This window comes from Anopheles aquasalis, chromosome 2 (assembly GCF_943734665.1).
Source record: "Anopheles aquasalis chromosome 2, idAnoAquaMG_Q_19, whole genome shotgun sequence".
Taxonomy (NCBI): Eukaryota; Metazoa; Arthropoda; class Insecta; order Diptera; family Culicidae; genus Anopheles; species Anopheles aquasalis.
This window is the reverse complement of record NC_064877.1, coordinates 17505001-17520000: the sequence shown is the minus strand read 5'-3', so window position 1 is coordinate 17520000 and position 15000 is coordinate 17505001. Positions and strand designations below refer to the sequence as shown.

At 50.0% G+C, this 15000-nt stretch overlaps 1 protein-coding gene and 3 non-coding genes across 5 annotated transcripts in view; 1 reads left to right on the top strand and 3 right to left on the bottom strand.

The window, feature by feature from the left end:
• Positions 1-7: 7 nt before the first annotated feature.
• Trnap-ugg (transfer RNA proline (anticodon UGG)) lies at positions 8-79 on the bottom strand. Its single transcript has one exon. It is a non-coding gene; the product is annotated as a tRNA-Pro (tRNA).
• A 217-nt stretch (positions 80-296) lies between these two features.
• On the bottom strand, positions 297-368 carry Trnap-ugg (transfer RNA proline (anticodon UGG)). The gene has a single exon. It is a non-coding gene; the product is annotated as a tRNA-Pro (tRNA).
• A 2081-nt stretch (positions 369-2449) lies between these two features.
• Trnap-agg (transfer RNA proline (anticodon AGG)) lies at positions 2450-2521 on the bottom strand. Its single transcript has one exon. It is a non-coding gene; the product is annotated as a tRNA-Pro (tRNA).
• An 863-nt stretch (positions 2522-3384) lies between these two features.
• The window catches only part of LOC126570018 (PH domain-containing protein DDB_G0275795), a 124764-nt gene continuing 113148 nt past the window's right edge, over positions 3385-15000 (top strand). For both annotated transcript variants that reach the window (XM_050227463.1, XM_050227464.1), the window contains exon 1: positions 3385-3672. The gene's annotated coding sequence lies outside the window, so the exon portion shown is untranslated. The remainder of the gene's footprint in view (positions 3673-15000) is intronic.

Here is a 15000-nt window from a genome sequence, read left to right as displayed (position 1 = left end):
AACAATAGGGCTCAACCGGGATTTGAACCCGGGACCTCTCGCACCCAAAGCGAGAATCATACCCCTAGACCATTGAGCCGACAGAAACAATAGAAAGGACATGATGGCAACAGCGCATCAAGCAACAAACGATCACCAAAAATATTAAACAGAGGCAGTTATTGATCGCACCATTCCAATGGCATACTTTTTATGAAAACTGCAGCTGCCTGAGTGTACTGCAGCTTTGCTATTGTTGCATAATTGCTGTGAGTAGTAACAACAAGTGTACGAAGCATTATTTCTACAAAACAATAGGGCTCAACCGGGATTTGAACCCGGGACCTCTCGCACCCAAAGCGAGAATCATACCCCTAGACCATTGAGCCGACAGAAACAATAGAAAAGACATGATTCCAACGGTTGGCATTGTGCGACGTGCGCTGCATGAAACATGAAACTGAATTTAAAGGTAGTTCTGATGGCTTGCTGTTGCTACATTGAAATGCAGAAGAGATACAATGATTGTACTACGTACGACGAAAACTTGTCCTTCCTTATACAATGCGAATGAGCGTTACAAGTAGCGTGAATGAAGGATCATCCGGTGTCTTTCGTCAATGCGTAGTAGTAAGTCAACGAAAAAGTAGCAACTTCAATTTGGGTGAAAGTTTCGTGCCGTGCATCAGTCAGTTCATCGTCACAGGTAAATTTTGAATGTCTCCGCTTGCATGCCAAGTACACACGAAAAAGATCACTCTGCTTGTTTCAACCTTTTTCCCCCTCGTGGTGCGCCAAGAATGCGTGAAAACGGACGCTCACGTGTGTGCCAGTGCTGAGTACCATGCCAACCAACCAGCTCTTCGTCGTTTCACTTTAATAAACTAATTCAGCACTAGACAGATTCCATTTCGGATCAACACATCGCACTGCTCGGGTACTTTTTGCCTGTTTTTCGCGGCATCGCTGAAGAGCTTGTTTCACTAAGCGCCTTCAATATTTCATCTCTTGCTGCGGACGAAACATCAAATCAGCAACCAACGTTGGTACACTGAATGTTTGGTTGATAGAAGGGAAGATTCTGCCACAACAGTCGGAACCAGTGTAATTGAAAAGCATGAAAGTGACGCTTTCACTACGAAGCAGAATGGTAGCACATGTAGCTGGTCGTGGTTCAGGTACGGTACCTTTAAATTCGTTGCTCGACTTATGATTCCAACGTGATTCGAGAAGTGACAATGTGACCGTGTTGACTCGCTCTCGTGTATCTATGAACCTGTCAAGAGCTAATACCTTTTTCGATTTAGTTTGGAAATTGGTTTACAAGGTGATAATATAGAATCGAGCTTCTTTGCACTTGTGTATGGTATTCGAGATTGTTATTGATTGGAAACTTCCGTTGACAGTGTATATTTACACGGTATCGTCAAGTTGCTACTGAAATGTTGAACAGTTATTTTTATCCTTACATTTTCGCGGAAAGAATTTTCCAATTATGCATATTCTCTACCTGTCACGCTTCGATTTCATGACAATTGGTACGAAATCGATCGTAACAGGAACAATAATGACCGCATCATTGAGTGTTCTTTCCCATCACATGAGCTGGCACACGGCTGTCTGGCTTTCCCATCACATGAGCTGGCACACAGCTGTCTGTAAATTTCATGGCACGGAAAGGAAAAGCGATTTCGGTAAAAGAATAAAGGCGGAAACGGATGGCATCGTTCCACCAACGCGCATCCCATTTTTCCAACGATTCCTGGCATTATGTGCTCGTTTTTCCAGTTCGTTCAGCATCAAGCCGAACTCATTCGCTTGTCACATCGCTTTATTCCCAGCAATTCCTTCTCGGAGTGTTTATCTTCCTGATGCCCGTCCACACCACCCTCGTGCGGTTCTTTGAAATGGTGAGGATCGACTGGTCAAAACTTCTTCAACAATAAAATATCAATTTAAGCGATAGAGTCCCTTTCTAGGGTCATCCTTTAGGGACATCTACTGAAGTGGAATGGTACAGAGAAGCAACACATAGCGATGCTCTGCATTCATAAATATCAATAAATTTCTTCCAGCTCCAAGTCGTGAAGTGGATGTTCCTTTGTGGGGAGTCTTTTTGGGGTCTAAGTGGAAATGCTTTTTGTTTTTGGGTCACTAGGTCTACGAGGGCCTTACAATCTGAGATGCAGCAGATAAGAATTGTGTGACCCATTAACCTGCATAATGCATGCATCAGAAATAAAAATCAGAAATATGAGTGAGTGATTGATCTTTACAAGAAATAAATTAAGTGAAAGAAATAATATACATCAGTTTGAGATTTCTTAAAGCTGTTGAGAGCGAGCACGTATAAATTGGCATGATTTACATCATTTCACAAGTATAACAATAGGCTGTGATGTTTGGTTAATTAGTACTTTATTAATATTTTTGTTAATTACTCAGCAAATTTATAAAATAACAATTTAACGGGCTCAACCGGGATTTGAACCCGGGACCTCTCGCACCCTAAGCGAAAATCATACCCCTAGACCATTGAGCCACATGCGTTTAATGATCACTGGATATTTTTTTGTAATTTTTTAATTATATTTTATTATACAAGGTTTCCCACGAACTCATTCATGCGAAATTGACTCTCAGAACTATTCTTTTATTTAGCACTTTACGTTTTTTATGTTGAGTGCGGCCAAATCTGTCTTTAAAAATCATAAGAGGATACTGTCCGCTAGTTTTAGGATTAAAATGTATCTCAAGAGTTGAAAGTTTGGCAATCATCACATAAAAAAATTGACCAACACGCGGTCGACGAGTTAGTAAAATATGCTCTGCATTTCGTTGCTTGTTTCTCCATTGAGCATAAACCATGTGTTCACCTAACGATTAGTCCCCGGCTTTGAACAAAAATGCGCCAGACCGAAATTTGACGAGAACTCCATTGTGCCCACTAAACCATCGTACGTACATCTTCGGATGAAATCCACTACTGAGAGCAATGCAGAGCGAAAGAGCACGCGACAGTTCGTGCTATCTCCCATTTGCTTTGTTGAAATACCGAACCGAGGGTCTACACGACAGGAAGAACATTTGTGAGACATTTATTTTTATAGATTGAATTGCAAGTTCTCATGTATCACAGAAAAAATGCATATTGTTTTTATATTTGTTACATTTTATTTGTATGAAGTTCTCTAACTCTCAAAGTGAAAGTCTCACCGTATTCTCCACGTTTCCCATTCCGAGAACGCATCCGAACCGAAACCGAAGTTGGCCGAACTGCAAAAGAACGACTCCCACGAACGGTCGCCTGCTCTCGCTTTTACTCGCTCTCGGCAATCTTCTCTCAGATGTCGCACGGTGCGGACGCTGAACGCCAGCAGATCCTGACCGCGGAACAGCGCGTAAAAGTGGTTCTTCTCCGTCGTTCTACGCCGCTAGCAAATCTTGACCGCGTGAAAGTGGCCCGCTGCTGGAATTGTGTCTCGATGTGTGCCGTGCTGGCGGCGTGTGGCGTTGGTGTTGTCGGTTGTTCGCGTCAATCAACGGTGCGGGCGGCGTGTTCGCGTGTGTGCCTATCGTGCGGATAGGCGGCAATCTCGTCGTCGGTCTCGTGTCATGTTGGCCCCGTTGTGATAAGTGATAATCCAGCGCGCGAGAGTAATCCAATCGTTTCGCCACTCGACGCTGTTGTGTGTAAGCTTCCACGACGGATTCCACGCCACAAATGTTAGGAGGATCCCGCAAAAAAAGCTCATTTTGTGTTTGTGTCGTCGGATTCGGTTTCATCCTCCATGCTCGCGGGCAGCAGCAAACCCCCGTGCTCTCTCTCAAGGAGGCTCGAACTCGAGAACCACCGCCAACTGTGTTCCTGCGGCCTGCTTTTCCTTCCTTTTTTGCCATTTGCTTAGGAAAAAAAAACACCTCCAAAATCCCCAACTCCCGCTAAAGCCAGTAGGCCTCGGCAAAGGTGACTGAAAGAAAATGTTCGACCATTTTCTTGCTCCCGTGGCCACTTGCCACCATCAGTCTACACCGGTGTGCACCCCACCTGGTCCGTTTTCGTTTCATTTTTAAGACAAAAACCCGCTTAACCGTTTGCCGCTGCCGCTGTCTACGGCGTTGCGATGGCGCCCTTCTGGTCGAGAGCGGGTGGCGAACAGCCGCAGCATCCAAACGAAGCTTTTGCTGGATGCGATGCTGGAGCCGTTTGTGGGGCCACAGCACTGGGGATGCTGTGGATGTTTTCCGGTTTGTTTTCTGTTGTTGTCTTCTTCTGCAGTTCGCGCTGCGCCACCACCGTTCGCCACGAGAGTTCGTGTGGAGGAGATGTGGTCTTCTGTAAAGGGGGGGGGGGGGGGGAAGGTGGGCTTGGAGCATATCTCGCCCAAAGTGTGTGCGTGGTGTGGTTGGTGTGGTGGTGTTGTTGTGTTTTGAAGTTTTTAAGCCTTTTCCTCCTTCTTCTTCACTTCTGTTTGGTGCGCGCGGTGTTGTTTGGTTTCCTCCTCCTCCTTCTCGTGCTGCAGTCTCTTACCTTCACACCACCCTCTGGTGGGGGCAGACTCCTCAATTGGACCACAAGTCCACAAGCACAACAACCGGAGCATCGCAGCAGCTTATGCAGCGACGACGTTGAATGCACTTTACGTCGGTGGTGCATCGTGTGTCTATCTCTTCTACGCTGGTGTGTGTTTGTATCTAGAATATTTGTGACAAAATCTGAATCCGGTCCACCACTCCTCGTTGGTGGTGCTGTTGGTGGTTGTTGTGTCCTGCGTTACGACAGAAGATAAATAAAAGCAAAGCAGAAGCAAAGCAAAAGGTGCGCTCAAAAGCGAGAAGCAGCAGAACACGAAGATGCTCTGCTAGTGTGCCTTGCTGTGACTGTGTGCCTCTGTGTGTGTCCCAGTGTATGTGCGAGTCGGAGAAGTGGTATCTTCCCTGGCAAAAGCGTGTTCCGAGGCAGCAACAAAAACACCCGCCACCGCCACCGCCACCACTGACTGCTTTTTTGCTTCTCGAAACCAGCCTGCTGCCAGCTGAGCGACGTTGGTGTTGGTGTGATCCTCGCAAACTGACCGACCGACTGCGGGGACGGAGATGGGTTGAGCTGGGATGAGCAAAAGCAACAAAAAGAAAAAAAAAGGTTAATGCAACAGCGTGGCCGCAGCGAAACGGGAGACGAAGAAGCACAAAAACGGCAAAAACATCCACGCAAAGCTCGTCTTCTTGCGGCGATCTCCCCACAAACACACAGAACGAAACCGGGTTTCCAGCAGCATAAGACCACGCGGAGAGCAAAACTAGTTGAAAAGCGAGCAAACGAAAACGGAGGAGAAAGGAACAAGAAGGAAGGAAATCATGTTGCCAAGACAACGGAGCCAACTGCGGTCCACGGCCGCACCAAGGCGGCTAGTCAGTAGCGCGCGGTCTGCTTGGATACCAGCCCTCCAGCCCCCCCCTGTTTCCCTTCGCAAAAAGCTTCCCAGCATCTCCGAGCTCGTGGTCGCGCTCCCGGATGGGAGCTAAGATCTATTATAGATTAATCTTTTCGTGCCGATTTCCGTGCCATCCCTCCGTGGCCCCCACCACGCTCACTATTTGGCCTCTGCGCTCGACGGTGCGGCCTTTCCGCATTTAATGCCGCGCCTCCGGGGCCCGCGGATTGCTTTGTTGCCGTTGTTGTTGTTGGTGCGCTGGGCAATTATTTCGCACAAAAAGGGCCACAAAGCAGGCCACACGAGCACGAAGAGGTAACATTTTCCTGCAATTTTCTTTCACCGGTTTTCACTCCCGGCATGCCGGTGCTGTGGCCACGGTTTAGCCCTAAGCCAAATGTTACTTAAACATTCCAACGGAGGTGGCGGGGGAGGTGGTGGATCGTGTAATCTTCTTGCACTTATTAGTCAAATCCTGGTGCCCCGTGTGTGCGCCCCGTGGAAGGTTTGCTCCGGTTAAGACAGATTCTTCGTCATCATCGTCGCCACGCGCGCGTCGTCGCTGGTCGCGGTCATTTGCATTTCACTGTTTCGGCCTCGTGGTGCGGTGCGGTGCTAGAACAGAAGGTAAGTCATTTGTTAACGCGTTTTCTGGCCCCAAAACCCACCAACTGGCCGATAAGCCAGCCGTCGTTTTGTAGGATTTCTTTGCGTTTTTGTTGATAAATGATCGCCGCCCGCTGAGCGGGGCGATCCCGAACCACTCTCCTTCGCGTCTTCGTCTGTCCGGTAATCCACTTCAATCCTCTACTCCATTGCTGACCTCGAAAGGAAGCGAACACGGTTCTCGGTCGCTGTCTGCAGCTCACGTTCTTAATCTCATTAATCAAAGTGGAAAAAGCTGGTGCCGGTCCTCCCCGTACATGTCCCAAAAGCGCCCGTTTTAAAGGCCGCAAGAAAGCAGCCACAGCAGCGTCGCTTTCGCGAACGTCCCTCTTCACTCTTTCTCTCTCCCTCTCCCTCTGTGTCGATTGCCTAACGGGAGTGGAGTGGTTGTGGAGTTTCGGAATGTTTGGCGGACATTCCAGTGGAGCGGGATGGAAACAAAAATGCTCGAGCATCACGTTATGCTGCTGCTGCTGCTGCTTCACAGACAAACAACGGCGGAACATGAAGCGCGCACCCCTCGGTGCGATAGGTTTGTCAAAGATCGAGATTGATATCGTGTCAGTCTGGCGTACGTGTCTGTGGCTGTGGCGGCCCACTCAGCCACGGTTCGTCGTAGCACATAAGATCGCGATCACGATCGAACGAACGAACGGACGGACGGACGGCCGGACGGCTCAAAAGCTCTATCTCGATCTATCTCTCCCCCACAAAGGGAGGTTGGTGGAGGGCGAAGGGGACCACCTGCAGCTCACACCAGGTTGTCTTCTCTCGGTGAGTTTTGCGATCGCGACCGCACACTCCCTTTGCTTGATCAGTCAGCATCAGCATCAGTATGTGCTGTGGAGTTCATCAGTTTGTTCATCATCATCAACCCGGAGGAATGGGGACTGGGGACCGGGGACCAGGGACCGTCCGTCCGGTGCCGGTTTTATGTGCATTTAATTCGTGCGTTTAGCGAAAATTTATGTCTCCGTCGTGGGACATATTTTTTCTCCGATTTCTTCTCCCTTTTTCTCTGTTTCTGTTTCTGCGCGACTCATTTGCAATCAGCATCGGTTGGTTTCGCGCTCGCGATTATTGCGCTTTAATGGGGACATCAGTTTCTGGTGGTCTGGGCCCCCCGGTGCCCCACGCCGCAGTGTGCCGCGCTGCCACCAAATGAGCTGGCAGCTGGATGATGCGTGCGTGCGTGCGTGTCGAGAAATTGATTTTCACGATTTGTAATTGATGCCGGCAGGGATTTTAATGCCTTTTTTCTTCTTCTCCCTCCTTTCGTTCGTTCGCTCGTTTTTGGCCGACCTGGCACACAGGCATCTTGCATTGCGCTCGGCTGATTAAACGATGACAATTCAATATTTCATTAACTCCCTCGATGCCGGCGAGCTCTGGCAAGCTCTGGCGGTCATAAACATCGAGACGGCGGTGGTCATTTTGGGAAGGAAGTGATTTAGGTGCGCTGGCCACAAAATCGATGATGATCGTTTTTTGGGAAATGAAAGTTTATGGGAATGCATTTTTGCATCGCTGTCCCGCGATCATTCCTTTCTTCTTTCGTAATCCCCATTGATGAGCAAATAAACCAACCAGGGAAGGAACGGTCGCCCGGGATCGAAGACAAAAAGTAAATAAATAACCCGAAACGACGGTCGACTGTTGTGTCCGAGACCACCACCTGATACCTCGGTGTGCATGTTTGCTTGAAATAAGCCCGGGGACAGGAACACCGGAAACTCCTGAAAGACACCGGAGGGATCGAATTTCAATCGCGTGCATTCGAGCGCCTGGCCAGCGCCTGGCCAGCGCCTGAATTGGCTCCGTTTCGGTTTCAGCCCTGTTTTTCGGGTGTTTTCTGTTTGGAGGAACAACATTCAATCGTCGCCAACACGTCCTGGCTGGAAGTGAATTAGATTTTAAAGGATACTGGCGCAAGGCGAAGGAAAGAAGGCTGAGAATTGGAGTGAGACCGAGAGGGAGAAACGGCTCTCCCTCTCTTTGCGCTTTATTTATCTTTCTCACATTCCCATAGCGATGTCGCGTACATTCAGACACACCACATACACCTTCAAAGCTCCTTGGATGTGTCATGGTCCCTTGGAGAAAAAAAAAAGTTCGAACCAACGCGCGGGATTTCCTCCTGCTCGAGTGCCAGGTACAACCCGGGCCCAAAAGGATCAGTGAGCACGAACCGAACACGAACTCCAATAGCACCTAATTAAACATCCCTTCCATCCGTCCTGCTTGCCTTTTCTTTGCGGGTTCAGTTGCCAGTTGCCAGTTGCCGTGCCGTTCCGGCTTCCGTTATCCTTTTTCGTTGCTGTCCGTGAAAATGGAGAGAGAAAATGGAAATCAACGCCTTCACGGGACCATCGCAACCCAATACAACCCAAAGCCCAACCCTCTACCTGCCAATTCTGTAGCAGGTTCCGGGTGCAGGTCCGGGGGTGGGTTATTCGGTCACGGATTCCTCTTCCGTAAACGATATGCCGTCTCGCGTGGGCCCCGGTGGCTGGTATCCCTCCCAATTAACTATTCTCACTCGTTCCGGGGGTTTCAGGGTGTTGCCATACGGTCGGTCTGTTGTTGTTGTTTTCTTCCGGGACTGGGAACACTCGAGGCACGAACACTTTCCGCGGGCGACGTTCTTCTCGCCGGAGACACGGATCAGACGTGGACGATAAATGGCTCGGGGGAACAGAGAGGAGCAGTGAAGCGCAAATTGGGAGTGCAGCTGGATGCTCTCCCCCTCTGCTGGTCCTCCCTGGTGTCCTCAAACCACCCGGCCCACGGTACGGCTTTTGGGGGGGTTTTTGGTGGGAAAATTTATGACCCAATTCCGAGCATAATCGGGCACCGTTCTCTACCTTTGTACGGGCACACAGGCTGTGGATTCGATTGGCGTAATTGAAATATGCAATCCAGGCGAGGAATGTACAAGTAGTGGAAAGAATTATGCTTCCAGTGAGTCCCGGCTTTTAAGCTGCACAGTCCGTTCCACTTTAAAACCCAATTTTGTGGCTACGAATCGGGATCAATAAGCACTCGAATCTCGTGGCCACGTGTTCCGCTGCTGTTCCGCATACATTCTCCAAATGTTATACCACAGACGTATTTTGGGTTTGAACAAAACAGAACAAACACAGAGAGAAAGGAGACACCAGAAAGGAATGGGTCTCCTTATGTCATTGTGTCGCTCGCCAATGTTATGAACGTAATTTAAAGACAATTTACAACATTTCCCTTCGTTTATTCCTCTTCTTTTCCCCCCGCTCCAGCTGGCACGTATGTTACCTCCTAACTTTCCAAAAAAAAAAACAGAAAATCGAAACAACCCTCCAGGGGTTGCGAAGGATGTGTCCGACCGACAAAAAGGGACAAACACGAAGCATGCGAGCTGCCAATACTCGAGGACCCTCTGGTTGTCGTCTCGCACCCCGATAAAGAGCTGGGCAATGTTTTTTCCGTCACCCAAACGATGATGACGATGATGGTGTGCGTGCGTGCCGGCGAGTGATTTCCTCGTTCCTCGTTGTAACAGCTGGTCGGTACATCACTTGAGCCCAATAAGGGGCGGCGAGAGTGTCATACGAGGATGCACCGGCCACACATCCGGGGACGGGCATATAATTTTGCATTTTGATTAGACACCAAACGCGGCGGGGAGCGTCTCAAATCAAGGGCGCGCGCTCCCTCTATTGTTTCATGCAACGCCCCATCCATCGTTGTTGTGATAGTTGCTTGTCGAGAGCGCATAAAGAGGGGTGATCGAGTGAACGAAATAAAACAGGTTCTCGAGGCGTTTTTTTTACTTTCAATAAACTTCCCAACTTCATGCTCATTACAATTCCTAATCCACGTGTGGTGGCATCGGAGGATCAATTCCCCTCCCTTTCCTGCATCCCAATAACATCCCAAAGTTGTGTAAAAAAAAAGGAAGGAGGAAAACCGAAATCGATAAACCGAAGCATCTCGTTGTCACGATTAATCATGCTCGATATCCTCTCTCTCCGGGCTGCTCGGCTCCGTTTCGGGGTGCCCGTATCGAATTACTCAATGACCAGTCAGGAGTCGCAGGCAACGGAGGCTCGCAGCTGATGTGCATCTACGCCGGCCACGTCAATTAGATGCACCTGCCAACCGAGGATTGGCCAACCGGAATGGCGGCAATCCAATGGCGTTGCGATGACAGGTTCAAGCGAAGGATATTTCCGCCCGGTTTGGCGCTCTCCTTTAAACTGTTTGTCTTCCTTCTTCTTCTTTTCCCTCCAACCCTCCAACGCCTTGAGCCATTCGATCGATGGCAGACGGCGGCCGTTTTGTAAAATCAAATTGACAGAACGTTATTACTGCGCGTGTCATGGACCGTGGGGCCCTGAGAGAAGGGTGGAATTGAAGGGTGAGGGGGTTGGTGTGGTTGTCGAAAATCGAACAGACACACACAGCGTGACGCCAGCGTGTGTTGTGACACATCCGGCAGAACAAGCAGCAAAAGACGGAAAAGACGAAGCCAAGCGAGAGAGAGAGGTCTAGCGGATCACATCGAAGATCGAGCACCCCCCCAGAGGGAACGTGGAGGTGGAGGAAGAGGAATCACACTTCCTTCCTACATTCGACTCCGGCCACAAAGCTACGAGACTCGAGAAAAGGTGACAGAGAAAGGGGTAGCGCCCCCTTTGGGAGAGAGCGCTAGGGAAAAGTATCAAATCTCGCGCAGCAGTCGCCCCCGGGGGATCTGGGCTGACAGTCCACCGCCCGACGACGACGACACCGAAAAAAGGCAGAACGCGATGCTCACGCCACAGCCCGTGGTGGTGGTGGTGGTGGTTACGGCAATGAAATATGATTGAAGTAATTCTATCTGTCTCGCGCGCTATCGGCCCAAAAACCCGGGCCGTGCTGCTTCCAAGGCGTGTTCCTTGTGCGCGTTCCTGGAACCATCGCGCCATCGCGCTATTACTCACTCACGTCAGCCTGTTCACGGGCTGTTTAGGGAACCGGGAATCCGATAACGGGCAACAGTGTTTAGTGTCGGTGTGCGCGCGCTCCTCGAACTGGACTCATCGTCGTCGGAATGGCGAGGCGTCAATCTGTGACCGAACAGGAACAAGTCCTCTGGTCAGAAAGGGGTCAACCGTCGCAACGGAAATCGATTTTCCAGTCCCCAGCGTGCGGTGCGTGGTAACGCCATGTTGTGCCCAGCCCCGTTTTTTGGTCAAATCGATTTTGAAATTTGGAAATGGATTTGAAACAACAGCTCGGTCCCCTGGAGCTCTTCTACTTCGTCTTCTGCTTGATCGTGCTCATCGGATGCGTGTCTTCTGTCAACCGTGGGCTTGGAGCGGAGAAGAAGGAAGTTTATTGGTGTTCGCCGCATATTGATTTCACCGAGTCACGGAATGCGAATGGTTGTGTTTGATCAATTTAAGGTGGGTTCTACCGTGTTGGCTGTTGGTGGTCTGTTCGTGGCTACGAGACCCAGGAGCAGCATGTAATTGTATCTCTGGCTGCTCTGGCTCTTACCGATGGCAGGGGCTCGCCGACATTCCTGAAGTGCTGCCTGTGAAGTGCCATTAAAGATTGGTGAAGAGAGATTGTGATTGCGTGGAGGAGAACTTTTCACCTGCATGTGGCCATTCGTGGAGGGATTAGATTTCGCGATAGCGACGAACCATTATCGACCATGGGAATGCGCCTCGTTCGATTACCGTCTCGTTTATAGATGATGAGGATCGATTTGGCGCGATTAATGAGATCTCGAGGTATTTATTTTTTGTTTCGAAAGTGAAAGCACCGAAAAGGACATTCTTTACCGTCGATTTACGGTGATAGAAGAATATCGGAAACAATTTTGAAACACAGTTTCAAAGTTTAAATGGACCATCGCTCGATCAAATGATACCACAACAGCTCAACCCACTGATGAGTGCTCCACTCAAACGTAGGATAATGAATTTTGTGGGCATTTTTTTGTTCCGATCCGGTTCCGGTGGCTGTTTTCAATTCTAAATCAACATACCAACATGGCCGCCACAGTTTGAGTGGTGCTGGGGCATGCAATTGTGCATGTTTCTGTTTTAGATTCAAACACTTCAAAATGCTGCTCCAGTGCAAACAGTCACTCGACAGCGCCGAGCAGCGCACGCAAGCCACACAACCCGGGAGCCATTTGTTGGGTGGTTATTGTTGGCGTGCCGTACCGTGACTGTTTGCCCGGTTATCAATCTCGTTGGTTCACTTCATTTTGGGGGGGTTAAAGGGGGGAAAAAAGGACGGCCGGAGACTGGCCCGGTGGCATGCCGTTTGTTGTGGCTGGAAATGGTTTGAGGAAATTGAGGGCCCCGCAAACGAAACGAGGACGGTATTTGCATAGCGAGTAGGCCGTGAGCTCGGTTCGTTTGAGGCGTTTACAGAAGAGGGTTCAGTCCCGTGCTGGCCCGTTGTTCATGGATAAACGCTTCAAATCCTGATCCTAGCAGGCGCCCATCAGTCATCGTCACCCGAGGATGTGTGGTACCAAGGAATGGAGCCATCAAGCTCGAAAGAAGGCCCGAGTTGGATCCCGTGCGTTGATTAAGAACTTTCTCTCTCTCTCTCTCTTCTCGCACTGGTTGAGTTCAGTGCGAGGAGAGCGAGAGAATATGCAAACAGATGAAAGGAATGGGAAATAGAAAATACATGCAGCTCGTAATTTATCTTTTGATGATAAGTTTGTGCTCGAGCATAAAACCATCCACGCCACGCCGGGATGGGTGTGCCGGGAGTGCACCTTTCTCCCATCTCGGCTCCTGCCTGGAATATGTAAATCGCATGCAGATTTCGTTCAATTTCTCCCCCGAGCCGGTAGCATTTGCTTATCGCCACCATTTTCCTATCGCTTCTCGCGAGCACACAGAGCCGTGTGTGCTGCTAGTCCCGGAGTGCGATGTAATCCTGTAATCTGCTGCTGCTGCTGTCGAGGCCGCTGAAAGTGATGGTGGCTACTGCGCAGTGAGTCTAGAACCACACTGGAGAGAGAGACAGAGAGAGAGAGAGAGAGTGTGTGTCTGACACCGGGTGGCGCGGCCCAATTAGCAAGTCCACGGCTGCTTCATCATTCCTTCCCTCCCCAGGGCCAGGCCGCAGGAGTTGCCGCTGGTTAAGCTGTCGCCCCCCCCCCCCCCCCCCCCCCACCAGGGTGCCCAGTTCCTCCAGTTGCGTTCGTAAATATTTAATATTCAAAACAGTGCCGCCCGGTGGTGGTGTTGTCCGGCGCTAGTCCTGGAGTCGTGGAAACGAGGCCACGGTGTTCCGAGCCAGCCGACATCCCGCCATTTTTTGCCGACGGAAATCGTTTCCCATGGCCGCTCTGGCGGACCTAGCGGCGGCTTGCGATGCTAGTTTGGCTGAGGAAGTAATCGAGTTAGTGCTACGGCCGTGCACACACAATCACATACACAGATCCTTGACGTAGGTCCCTCGAGAGAGCTCAGACCGACACCGAAAACCCCCCCCCGGAAGCCCTGCTTGGCAGCGTGTGTTTTGTTGAGTTTGTTTTGACCGCTTTTCGGTTTCACGGTTTTCGGGGAATGCTTTCCTTTTGGTAGAGAGGTGTGGCTACGCAGTTCTCCAACAATTCCCGAGGATCTCGGGGCCGACATGCAAAAATGGCGGCTACATGCGCTTCCACGGAAGAACGCGGAATACACACTAGGGAGTGTGTTAATGGTTTGACGTAGTGGAAAAGGGAAACTGCTGGAGGGTTTTCCCGTACTTCCCCGTTTGGTGGAATGAATTATGAGTTGCTGCATTTGCTTACTGCGATCCTTGTTTCCTGTCGTAGCGTTCGTGGGTCTCTAGGGAATGAACTGCTGCAGGGTTGGTGCTGCAGCCCGGAACCACATGGGCAGTTCTAGCGGTCCTTAAAATATTGATTCCATAAATAGTGTTGAGACTCAACCGACAACTTGTCGGTGCTCCCTGGAGCATGGGCTCCTATTACTGGTCAACAACAAATGGTGTCCGTTCCCAGTAGTTATCCTTTTCAACGAGCGCTTCAGATTGCGCTTCAGGAAGGAAAGGGGATAAATCCTGCTAGGCTTTGAGCGAGTCTCATTAGGCTTTGCTGTTGACTCTGACGTCAGGGCTTGGGTTCGGTTTAATCCGTTAAAATATTCAGGCTAAAGATGAGTCGTCTCTAGCTGCGGCTTGTCCTCTTTAAAGCAACAGCAGGAAGCGGAATAGTCAGCACCTTCGTCAGCCCTTTCGTCATCACTCTGGACACAACACATCACAGGCTGCGTCACGTTCTACAGTGGTTGGTCACTTGCTGAGCACCCTTTTCATCCACCGCACCGCCCGGTAGCTACGAGTACCGTAAACAAATGAATAAATTAACATCCCCTGTCCGCTGTTCCGGTGCCGGTTCCGCCGTGATTTCCGCACGCTATCCCAAAAATGTGTGTATATCCTCGGAAAGGCACAAATTCCAGGACAGCGACGACGACGACGATGATGGTGATGACAACTACTACAACCAAAAGCGGTCCTCGTCGGGGTAAAACTATTTGAAGAATCTCGTCATTATGTCCGGGCATGGAATGCTCAAGAGGGATACGCGAACCCAAACTTTGTCTTCTGTTTGACGTGGCCATCGTTCGCCCAGTTGGCTGGGCCTGCCGTCTCCTCGTGTTCGTCATCGTCATGAGCTGGCCAATTGTTTTCCACTTTTCCGCCAACTAGCGACGAACGATGGTGCCCTAGTTCCGTTGCGCCACGGGACAGGGAAGGGATGCGTCCATCCACATTCCTTGACGTCGTGAAGATGCTTTAATAAGCCGTACCAGCCAGCCAGTATTCATATTCGAAAAGACGAGGGGCTCACTCACCTGCATTTCGATTGCGCTCGGGATTAGCATATCCCTCACTTCAAGCCGCCATTCAC